This window comes from Syngnathus leptorhynchus, chromosome 17, assembly GCF_054491065.1.
Source record: "Syngnathus leptorhynchus isolate UIUO chromosome 17, UIUO_Slep, whole genome shotgun sequence".
Classification (NCBI taxonomy): Eukaryota; Metazoa; Chordata; class Actinopteri; order Syngnathiformes; family Syngnathidae; genus Syngnathus; species Syngnathus leptorhynchus.
In genome coordinates, this window is record NC_141211.1 from 656,755 (window position 1) to 668,752 (window position 11,998).

Here is an 11,998-nt window from a genome sequence, read left to right on the forward strand (position 1 = left end):
TTATTCATCGAGTCGGACCTCATTTGGTCAGCGACTACTATTTTGTCAGGATGTCAAATACAGTAGAAATAGACGCAAGAGACAAATGGTATAACGTGTGTACTCGAGGAGATTACGATACAAATAGTAACTGGACAGTGTGCGAATGCCAGCGTGCTTAAGACGAGGGACTCATTGAAAGCTCTTTGGAGGCCCGGCCTCTTGAACTCTGAACTCCCTCGGAGCTCACGGCGTGTCCTGACACCTCAATAATTGATGTGAGGAAGAGGGAAGGACTCTCTCTCTCTCTCTCTCTCTCTTTCACACTCACTCACTCACTCACTCACTCACTCACTCACTCACTCACTCACTCACTCACTCACTCACTCACTCACTCACTCACTCACTCACTCACTCACTCACTCACTCACTCGGTCAGTCACACCTTCACGTCGCTCACACACACATACATAAGCCTTATTGATTTTGTAAACTGACTCGATGTGGATACGCAAGGCTAGTCGCGTGTCAACACATCTTTTCACGCCTCGGACCGGTCTTCACTGAATACTCCGTTTGTTTATTTGACTATCCGTCCGGCGGCGGGCCATAGGATGCCCGCTGGCCGTAGCTTCGCCCACGGGCAAGCGCTTTTCCCGCTGGTTTTAGCTTCACCCACTTCTTCGTCCAGCTTTTTTTTTTTTGTTACTTTGAAACTTTTGGCTCAGGTGTTTCAACCGAGGCCGACTGATAGGAACGCTTGGCCCTTCTCTGCTGTGTGAGGACGAGTCCAAGTGTGAAATTAAAACGTTCCCCCGCATCTGAGGCTGACCTTGTAGCTAGTGCTGGGAGAATTAAATATGGATTTAAATTCTAGAATAATCATATGGCCTTAAAAAGTCATTGAATGTTCCTGCTTGGTACGTATTCTTCAAATGTACATATAAATGCGTGTCATCGCTGTGAGATTTTTGGCCAGAGCTCGGAACGGGCCGCGGCTGAATATTCTGGGGCTGGTGGGGAATCAAATTTGCATCGTCCGCATTTCTCTAAAGCATCGCCCCTCCGACCGTTTTTTAATCCTGGATGACAGGCCGTTTGCAGCGCAAGCAATTATGACTCTGCGGGCCTCCATTTGCCAGATCTTTTTTTTCTACCCCCAAAACAAACGTTGTAAATTTATCATAGCGCCACCCCCGCCCAACCCCAGCGTTACCCCGACAGACAGGCGGCCCTAATCGTATGCTTCGGGGAGTTCCTCAGACGGATGGGAACGTATCAAATATTTAGCGTCGGGCGCTAGCTAGCAGCAACACACACACACACACACACACAGAATGAATTTAACATGGCCGCCGCCACCAAGACAAAAGGTAGGGTCGCCAGGAGCTAGCTTCTGCTAGGACGGACCGCCAGAACCCGGCTCGGCTTCATCCGGGCTTGGCCTCAAGGCTGCGCCGGTGAGTCGAGTGGCAGGCGAGTGCATTCCTGATCCGATCCTGGCACGCATGCTTTCATTTCCTGTGTGTGCGCGTGTGTGCGCGTGTTTTGCCTTAAATTACGGGTGCTGTTTGTTGAGTGGTCCAGTGGAGCGCACAGTGACAGATGATGTAAATTATTAATTGCTTTCCTGTAGCTGAGTGTGGTGGGCCTTGTCCTCCTTCCCTCTCTTCCGTCTTTCTCCCTCGGTTACTCTCTTTGTCTCCCTGCTTCTTTTATTTTTGTGTGTGTCAGTTGCCGTCGCCACCGCCGCCGACACTCATATTTGTGAAGTAAAGTTGCTTTTTTGAGTTCTCCAACTTGAAAAGTTTGTTCTCAAAATGTTGATTGTTGATGAAGATCAGGTCTCAAACAAAAGGTCCATCCAGCCAAATAGTCTATCCATCCATCCACCCACCAACCCACCCACCCACCCATCCATCCATCCATCCACCCATCCATCCATGCATCCATCCATGCTTTAGATCCCACTACGAAGACTACCTATGGCATCAACGCAAAACAAGCACTTCATTAGCACCCGCCTCATAGCCAACGCTACGAAACCGGGCCACGATACCATCCGAGCTGTGGACCGCACAGAAATCGGCGACTCTCCGAAAGACAACCACTTTTATTGCCACTTGCGTTGACGAGCACTCTACCGCCAGAACCGAGTCGTTCCTGGATGTTGAAAGAGGAACCGCGTTGCAGGCGAAAGGCCGTCCTGCAAAGTGAATTCATAAATGTATAACGAAGATATTGGCGGCCCCCTCCCCCCGTTAAGAGAGGGAACGTCCAAAATTCAACCCGAGAACCCAACAATTCTTGGTCACCCGCTGAAATATTGATGGTATTTTTCCCGGTGAGGTCATCTCTTTGCTGGCTGGCGCTGTGCTTACCGTCAGCAGGTATGTTGTCACACCCTCCCTTTTCATACATATGACGCGTTTCAGAAAGGAACGGCGGGGGCGTCTAAGTGCGTGCCAGCCGGCCGGCGAGGGGGCCATTTGCAGGTGGGGGAAAGGGACACGCTGTGGCACTCAAGAAGGCGGCGCCCGCCTCTTCGTGTGCACCGAGCGGAATCATCCTCGAGCTGGCAGCCTGCCTGCCTCCCTGCCTGGCTGCCGGCCGGCCGGCCAGCCGGGGTGGGCCCAGAGAAGACTTGGCTTTTTACGCCGATCAAAGCAAAGTGAAAGAGAGAGCCATGCCATAGGGGGGAAAAAAATGATCTATTTTTTTTTTCTGGATGTTTTTCCACCACAACATTCTTTTTTTAATGAAATATTATGTTGTCTACATTTTTTTAAAATGTTTTCCAAGGAGAAAGGTAGTGTCTCTCCAGAAAACGTGACCTTAACGCTTAAAAGCAATCTTAGAAAAAATCGAAAAGCACATCTTTCTCGAAATGAGTTGTAAAATAGATTTGGTTTTAAATCAATTTTCAAGGAATATTTTCTTTGAAATGTATGTTTTATTTTGGAAAAGGTAAAAAAAAAAAAATGACGTTGCAATTTTCCAAGTCGTGATTTTACGAGGACAAACTTGACCATTAGATGATACTAGTTTTGTAATCCACGCACGATATCATACATACGTATACATACGTACGTCTGCACACACACATCAACCAGACCGTGGATAGGGACAGTGTCCATTGATTCTTGGATGAACATCGATCACATGCACAATTAATTGTTCTCTCAAGCGTAGTGCTCATCATACAACTTCAGGGGGGCGCGATCAATAGCAGAATTGTTTCTGACGCACGCTAACAGAACATGCTACACCTGCGTCGATGGGAAAGATGAGCTGGAAGTTGCGCATTCTGCACGGGGGGAAATATTTAACCCGCGGAATCTTATCATGAGTAATCATGAAAGGAAAAACTGCTCAGTTGACTTTGTGAATGGGTGTGTGGCTCAAGGTTACTTTTGTAAGCACTGCAATCAATTGTGCCTTTGAGGGTTTGTGCTGCTAGGAACCAGCAGGGAGGCAGGCTTGTGTGGGGGTGGGGTGGGCTGGGCTGGGGTGGGGTGGGGGACAATGTTTCACTTTAAGTCATATTTTGGGGCAGAAAGTCATTTGTTTTGAGAGAAAAGTCTTATCAGAGTGAAATGGAGAAAAGGGTTTCCTTTTAAATGATAATGTCATATTTTTAAGAATTTTTCGAGGGGAAAATAAAAGTCTTGCATTTTGGTCTTTTAGGGAAAAGGGGCTTGATTGGAAAGAAATTGGGGGGTCTGTTTTAAAGTTTAAGGGTCATTGCTTTAAAAATATTGGGAAGATTGTTTTCGATTTTTTGTACATGTATTTTGGGAAGGGAAGTCTCTTTTAGAGAATAGGCTTACATATTCAGAGGCAAAAAATCAATCACAATAAGAATGAGATCTTATAGAAGTTGTAATCCTATAGCATAAACAGGGTCAACAAAAACAAATGTCAATACAAAAAGTTGAGAGGCAAAAAAAAATCATTACTCAAGTTTTGTTTTTTACAAGAATACTTCTGGACATTTGTGAGAAGATGATGCAATTTTTCTGTTGTTTCTTTTCATAGCAAAAATCAGCATTAGCAAAAGTAAGCTCACGTACAGAGCACAAATACTCCATTTCGTTTCCCCCCGATCATCCCATCCTGTATGTGCAGCGAGTGCAGAGTGTGCCCCTCACCTTCTTGTCACTCGTCCCTCTTGCGGCCTCCACATGAAAAGCGGCGCGGCTGCTCTGTGGGAATTTTAAAGGGCCGTCAATTAGGCCTCCCGTCGGTGCCGCCGCTCTGCCGCGGCCCCGCTCGGCCGGGGTCTCGATCCTGCGCTCCTCTGCCGCTTCATATGCAAACCAGAAGAGCCACAATGAGGCGGCGAACACGGAAAACGAGCGCCGCAGGAATATATCTGCATGTTTGAGACCAAAGCTCCAGAATAATGGCCCCCGCGGAAAGCGCAACGCCGCTGAGGTCGCACATCACCGCAGCCAAGGATGAACGCCTTGGCTTTTACTTTGGCTTTGTGTCTGTATGTTGGGCTTGGATTGTTTGGCGAGATTACAATTGACTTTTTAAAAAAGAAAAAAAAAAAAAGGGGGGTTTATTGTCATAAGACTGGGTAAGATTTTTTCCCAGACTTTTTTTTCCATTATTATTAATTCATAGTTTTTTTCTCGAATGTTTTCACATGATATTTTTTCTAGAAAATGCGACTTTTTTGGGTCAAATGATTTCTTTTCAGAAAAAACTTTCTTGACAGAGAAAAAAACTCAATTTTCATTACATTTCAACTTCTTGGACTTCATTAACTTTACTCTATTAAAATGACAACTTTATTCTTGGGTTGGAATTATTTTCTTCTTTCATGTCGTCATCTCATTTGTGCCAACAAATTGCAGCGAGCGCTTGAGATGCGCAAAGCAGCTGAAACATGAGCGAGGCGTACTTGCCCGCACAACATTAGACATGATGCATCCTAACAAGCGCATGCATATTGCATCGCTTTGACATATGTTTTTAGGGAATATCTGTTTTATGCATTAATGCCCATCCCGCTGAGCTTTTGGCGCAACATTACAGCCAATGAAGACGTAGGATAAAGCGATCGGAGGAGACACGTACATTTCCATTCTCTGATGTTTTTGACGTTTAGCCGCGGCAGCCCTGTGGCAGAAGAAGTCACAGTGAGGGGCGCCCCGGGGGCACCACGAGACCTCGTTAATGGAGGGCGGGGGGGTCCGACCGAGATCGACATCGCTTAAAGGAAGACGCGCTACCAATGATCTTGATGATCCTGTTGCTCTCCTCTTGTCATTCACCCCAAAAAATAACTTTCAATGAACTTCAAAAGTCACATTTATTTGTGTATTTATATCAGGCTTTGTATTCAGGTTTTTCGAAACCGAGTCGTGATTGGTTGTAATGTCAGTTTCAGTCGACGGCAAGTGGCAAAATGGCCGCCCCCTGAGATGGACCAAACTGTCTATCCCGCCGACTTTGGACACCAGCGTGTGCCCGCATGAGGGAGGGTGGGGGTCCATCCTCGGCCGAGGTGCGTGCGTGCCTGCTAGGAGGGCGGGCGTACCCCCAAAGGGCCGCATTAACAAGCCCATCAAGTTAAATGTAGCCCCTCTGCACTCGCTAATGTAGCAGCAGAGCAGGAGACAGCCGCATCCATTATTGATCACATGGAGCTTCGCCTGTGATGCCAGAAGCCTGGCGGAGGGGTGCTCGCGTGGGGTGGAGGCGGGCGAGTTGACGCTAGCAAAAGGCGAGGAGCGGCGAGGGGGGGGGGCATAAAGTATTTTGTTGTGTAAAGACAGAGATCAGTCACTTTATGACTTCTTGTCAAGTCGATATCCAGCGGTGGGAAGGATGGCTGTCGATTTGATCATTTCTGGGGCCTTCAAGCATTTTTGGGAGCCCCCTATTTTTGAAATGATGGGCACTTCATAATTTGTACTTACAGTACAGTAAGTTTGGCCAGGTCTGCCGTATCCTGTGTGACTTCTTGCCCCTCCCATCATCTGTCTACTTTCCAGAGTCACATTTATTCAATCCCGTTTTGTAAATATGTCACCCAGTCCTTTTTCTTTACATGTCCATGAGCATTTTTGTCCAACTTTCACTTCTTCATCTCCTCTCAAGTTGGCTTGTGTGTCAGCGCGTGTGTAAGAGCAAGAGGTTGAATAATTGATGTAGTTGCAGTGCAGAAGTGTGTGACAGTGCGCTTTAATTCTCCATTTATCCACAATATGGTGCAGACGATGCCGCGTTAACTGATCAATACGACACGAGGTCGGCGTGCAGGCCGATGCTTGACATACACACGCGCACGCAAACCCAGAAAGACAGAAATGTTATATTTGCCGATTTATCACCATTATAATTCATACATAATTATTATTGCTGCCATTTTTCTCTGTAGCGGTTGAAGTTGTAGTAATAAAACATTTTCATTTCAAATATAATTGTTATCGCAATAGACTTTATAAATCCACCTGTATGATTATTCTTATTATGCATGATCAAAAATGCACAGAGTAATCTTATTTCTCGACCCACCAATCATTCTGGCATGATGATGTCACGTCTGCAGACGGTTCCAACCTGCAACACCTTTCCCTTACCGCCTTCTCCTCTCTAACACCAACCTCACCCCTTGTCCCCCTCCCTCCACAGCACTTTCACCCTTTCCACACTTGTCGCCCCGATTATGCAGATGCGTGTTTGCGGCGTGGCCCTAAAAAGCAGATTAGGGCTCGGGAGGCTCTTAGATTGAGACGCGGTTATTCCGCTGAGGCCGACCGGCCGGCCGTATACATTAGCGTTAGCATGTGATTCGGCATCATCAGCCATTTGGACCCCGCCCATGTGGAAAAGGCCCTGAGATGGAGAGTGCAAGACGGTAGGCCCACTTAGCACACGGGCCCGTATTATGCGTGTGTGATCGTAAGAGATGGGCTTTAATGGGAAATGGAGGGGATGGAGTGGGGGGGGTTGAACCAGAGTGGCACTATACTGTATTGGCCATATGCACTGCACACTGCCTGCAACATTAAATAGACGCCACTTAAGACTCACTTAATATACAGCGCACCAGAGTGACTTAAATTCACGTGAATAGTCACAGGCAGCAAAAACAGAGCCAGAAAATATTTACTTTCACAAACACACCGACCGGTGAGTAAACTTAAACGATGCTAATCTCCAGTTTTGAGGAACATCTCGGCACGGCACGGCACGGCGCGGCGATGGTATGCGCCCCGCCGAGTGCCCCCGCTCGTTTGACAAGTGTCTAATTTGTTCATAAACGGTTGAAATGTAAGTTTTAAACGTCCTCGCGCTAGCCGATATCGGACATGGTGCTAATGAGGTGTACAGCGGGACCCCCGTGGACCGCCAACCTGACCCTAATTAAACTCCATTAACCCCCAGACACTTCCACAACCCTTCGCTCAATCAAACCTGTGCGGCCGCGTGCCATGAATAAAAACAAAAAAAAGAAACCTGCACCGAGTTCTTATTTAATTAAGTGGTGGAGGTGAAGAAAGCTTGTGGGAGAATCTCAAATTCGCATGAAAAGAGAAGGAAAAAAATAAAGGTAGTGAGGTCACGCTCCCTGCTAATTTGCTGACACTGGGGTTTGTCAAGGAGGGGGCGGCCTCCTTCTAAGATTGTTTTATTGAAGCAGCAGAGTGAAGAGCAAGGGGGAGCGACAAAAGTAACCCCGGCTGGCGATTCCTGTCGCCAATTAGTCGGTATCAATAATTGAACGGCATTGTCTGTGCAAGGGGCAGGGCGGCAGATTGAGTAACCCCCCCAACCCCTACCCCCACCCACCCCCGTTCCGCTAGTCGGGATTGTTATGACAAGCCGAGCCTACATAATGATATTAGCTATTAATAATTCACCTGCCAGCAGCGGCACGCTGCAGGTGACGAGAGGCCACTCTCGGGCCAATTACGCTAGGTCAGGAATCGGAAGTGGAAATTGAAAAGTCTTGGTCGTGGGCTTGGGACGCGCCTTGATTATCAGCCCATTTTACTGTTTGTCAAATCATCCACGGGCCATTCTACATTCATTTTTAAGTGTTACGCAGAATGGATGCATAACTTCTGTCCTCAGACGCCAGGGATAAAGAATGCCAAATTTGAGCCAGTTTGGGTTCGAACCATCACACACACACACACACACACACACACACACACACACACACACACACACACACACACACACACACACACACACACATTTATACAAGAAGTTTGCTCACCGATTTACCTGGTCATGAGACGTTCTGCATCAATGGATGGTGAAGTTGCTGGCACGTCAACCACTGCGCAGGCGGCACAGAGAATATGCTAAGTTACATTGTGTGTAAAGTATACGTATGTGTGGGATGTGTGTGTGTGTGGTGGTGAGGGGGGTGCATGCCTGATGGCTGATGGCTGTCTATTGGCGTCCCAGCAGACCTGAATGCGGATCTTTTTTGACCAACCCGGTCTTGAGGGCCCACTTGAGCAGCTGCACCAGCAGGTCTCCTGTCACTGCAGCAGATGTTGGAATGACAAGGCCACGCACCCCATCTCCTCTTCATGGAGAACCACAGTTTGCTTTTCTTTGTTTCATTTTTTCTGAAAAAGAAAAAAAAGAAAGAAAGTGACAACAGTCTATTGTTTACTTAATAAGAACACACAGTCTCGACTGTCTAAACATTTCTTAGTTCCAAAACTCATGTCGCCCTGTTCATCTTAAACGAGAACACCTACTGTTCAATTAACACTTACACATACTGTCGCTCTGCAGTCTTCTTTCAATTGTTACCCAAACACTAAAGTAAAACTTAACAAGCTTGAGAACATCTTTGTTTTCTTTTCTTTTTTCTTTTTGTTTTAAGGCGGCGGGGCATCGGCATTACCGCCCTGAAAACTCGTTAGCAAGCTGCTAATGTCCGGTTCGCGGTACACACTTGTTCCTCGCTACATAAACACACTCGCTTGCACTCACGGAGTTTCAGTACCGCCCCCAGAGGTGAGAATGACACATAACCACTAATTAATACAGCCTGGTAACGTGATCAATAATAATAATAATAATAATAATAATAATAATAAATAAATAAATAAATAAATAGCCTGGAAACTAGATCACTGTTTGGCATCACTTTGTTGCTATATTAAATGTTTTTTGTGCTTCCTTATTCACTTTGTGCTTTTCCCTCTGTGAGGCGCTTGGTGCTTCGCCAACTAAACCAGCGTCTTGCCACAACACTTAATAATACATCCAGCCATCAGAGGGGAAAATTGTATTCTCTCTATGCCGCTCAGATCCTATGATTGATATTTAACCTTCGTCATCTGGAGGGGGTAATCAATAAATTAGCAACAGAGCTGTCAGATGCCCCGCCTTGCCATCAGCGTGCATTATTTATCTGACTGGACTGCGGGTGGTGATGACTGAGCTAAAGAGCAACAAGATCGTTGTTTTTTTTTTTTTTTGTGTCACCATAAAGCAACTCCCTCAATCAGTCACTCTCAAGTAATTTCGAGGGGAAACGTCTTTCGATTGTCACCCGATGAATTAAATGTAATTGAATTTGTGATGTGTCTCTCAGGTGTGAGCTCTTTTATTTTTTTAGTTTTCTGATTCAGGTTAGTGTCTTCATGCCAGTTAAAACCATCACGAAAGGTTTGACGATGGCAGTTCGGGTCTCTCTTCTTGCTGTGGTATTCCAGTAAAGTGTTGCAAAAAGAGCCTTAAAGAGCCTGGCGGGAATCAAGTATAAATAATGGAACCTGAAGTCGTAGAGAGTTGTCGTATCGCTAGCATTCGGTCACCTGAGCAAAGGTAGCGCTCGACAATCGTACCTTTGCTGTCCGTCCGTTACCTGGTGATCAAAGGTGGAGCCTGCCAAACACTTCCCCTGTAGCGAGCGCTACATGTTTGCACATTTGTGTTTGTCTAAGGCTTATGCCAGGCCATTAAAAAACAATAAGTGCTTATGACATATTCAAAGAGGGCATGTCTGGAGTATAAAGTCAAGGAGGGGGAAGCTATGATTCATTAATGGGACCATGAATAGATAACCGGCTGTTGTATGATATCATATTCACCGTTGAATTCACGGCCGGCGACTCCTCTTCAAATAATCGGCGCGGCCGAGCTAACGCTGTATAGCATGGATTTATCTTTAAACAATTCATAAGCGCAACTATGCTGTATTTGCTAAGCTTCCGTGTTCACTTTTGAAAAATGAAGATGGCGTTTATGTCAAATGCGAGCCCATGAATACGTTAAGCAAACACCGTTGTATTGTGAGTCCAACTAATACGACGGTAGTCGGAGAAGAAGCGTCGTGGCATAAGGTTGCTTTTTACTCCTCGCACTTGGTGGGAATGATGAAAAAATAATCACGTGGTGTTTTCATGACTTTCATCCAAACCACCCGGTTCTAATTCTTTAGTCTTTCAAATGAAACTAACGGCGCCCGTCATTGCATTGGGCAAAAGTTGCATAAGCTTTGTTACGAAATTACCGCGGGGGGGTTGGACTTCAAGCTCATCTCGCTGAAGGCACAAAGAAGTGTCTCCACGCGGAGCGTGGTTGAAACAAAATGCACCGACACTCCAAGCGCTTCATCTCACAGACGCATGTGTTGTTGTTGTTGTTGCTCTGCTGCGTTCTGACCCTTATGTCGGTCCCGCTATCAGTCGGCATACCTCTCTACGGATGGACAGAGCCTTATTGCAGAGCAGACTCTCTCCTAGCCAGCCTGCTTGGGAAAAAAAAACCAAGAATGTTTGTAGCCGGCTGTTGGGCTTTTATCTATATTTTAAGCCACACACAAGGTGTAGAGTCGGCCTGGAGCTTGTTCCGAGGGCCCGGGGCTGCATAATACATGAGGAGGAGCCGTTTGCTGCAGCGGGCTAAATAAAAGATCTGCCAGAGGTGGATTGCAGGACAAGGAGGAGCCCACCACACTGTACCTGAGTGGAAATGCAGCTCGGGATGGTTGCGTGGCGCCCAAAATCTTGAGATCAATAGTAGCAAAGAAAACAATGTCAGATACTACATACGTGGGCTCGCGGCAGTCCCACGTGCGCTATGATTGCGTGATCCGGCCCCCTCGCGCCTTCTGTTATGTCACGGCGAGCCACCCTGCTGCAGTCATCATCTCGTCTTTACCTAGTTATGTAAGACCGTTTGAGGCCCGCCGAGAGAAAAATGCGTTTGGTGACTATAGGAAGTGGTGACATGGCTAAGATAAACCTTAGATAAGAGCGTTCATATCGTTAATATAGAATGAGGTTCGATGAAGCATGAGCACCTTAGCGTCCAGAGCTGACAGGCTAAGCTGGTGTTGCCGTTCGTGTTTTCCTATCAAAATGAGCTGTATGAATCAACTAGTCAAACTAAATCCAGATCAGATGCCAATTATTCATTAACACCTCCAGTGGTGTCTGAATGGGAGCAGTGGGAAAGTTAGAAGGAGGTGCAGTGCGCCAGCCACGTGTCTGGGACCAGGCGCCTGATGTCGGGGGGCCTCGGAGGCCGAGCCCGCTAAAAGCCTCTCTTCGGGAGCCGACGATGGAAAGAATAAGGGCTCCGCTCGGGGGTGCGCCACCCAGGAGAGAGTTTCGCCTCAGGGTGATTTTTCACAAGAAAGTAGCACTGGAGAGATGTGATCGTCGGTGAGAGAACATAGAGGAAGGGTGGGGGTACGGGGTACGGGGTACGGGGTACGGGGCACCCCCCCCCCCCCGCCTTGGAGCACCCAGCAATGATCCTTTCATGCCTGGATCCTCACCACACGCACCTCTCTCATGCCCGACGTGCGTTAATATGGTAACAAAGCTCTTTAGGCTCACAGGCTTTGCACCCTCCTATTCTATAAATGATTGAAGAGGCTCGACAAGCTCTGGTTTTGATTTTTCTCGCTAACCTGTGAATTTGAACCCACCTGTGTGGATGGATCCCAGTAGTGGGCAAACTTTGAGCTCAAGGGCCACGTTTGATTTTTGAAATAGACAGATGAGCCAGGCTATTCCAC

General features: G+C 47.0%; 1 long non-coding RNA gene across 1 annotated transcript; it reads right to left on the bottom strand.

The window, feature by feature from the left end:
* Window positions 1–2,975: 2,975 nt before the first annotated feature.
* LOC147042813 (uncharacterized) lies at window positions 2,976–8,911 on the bottom strand. Its single transcript, XR_015068784.1, has 4 exons — window positions 8,736–8,911; window positions 8,383–8,582; window positions 8,222–8,284; window positions 2,976–4,285 (listed from the first exon to the last, which is right to left on the bottom strand). It is a non-coding gene; the product is annotated as an uncharacterized LOC147042813 (long non-coding RNA).
* Between the last annotated feature and the right edge of the window lie 3,087 nt (window positions 8,912–11,998).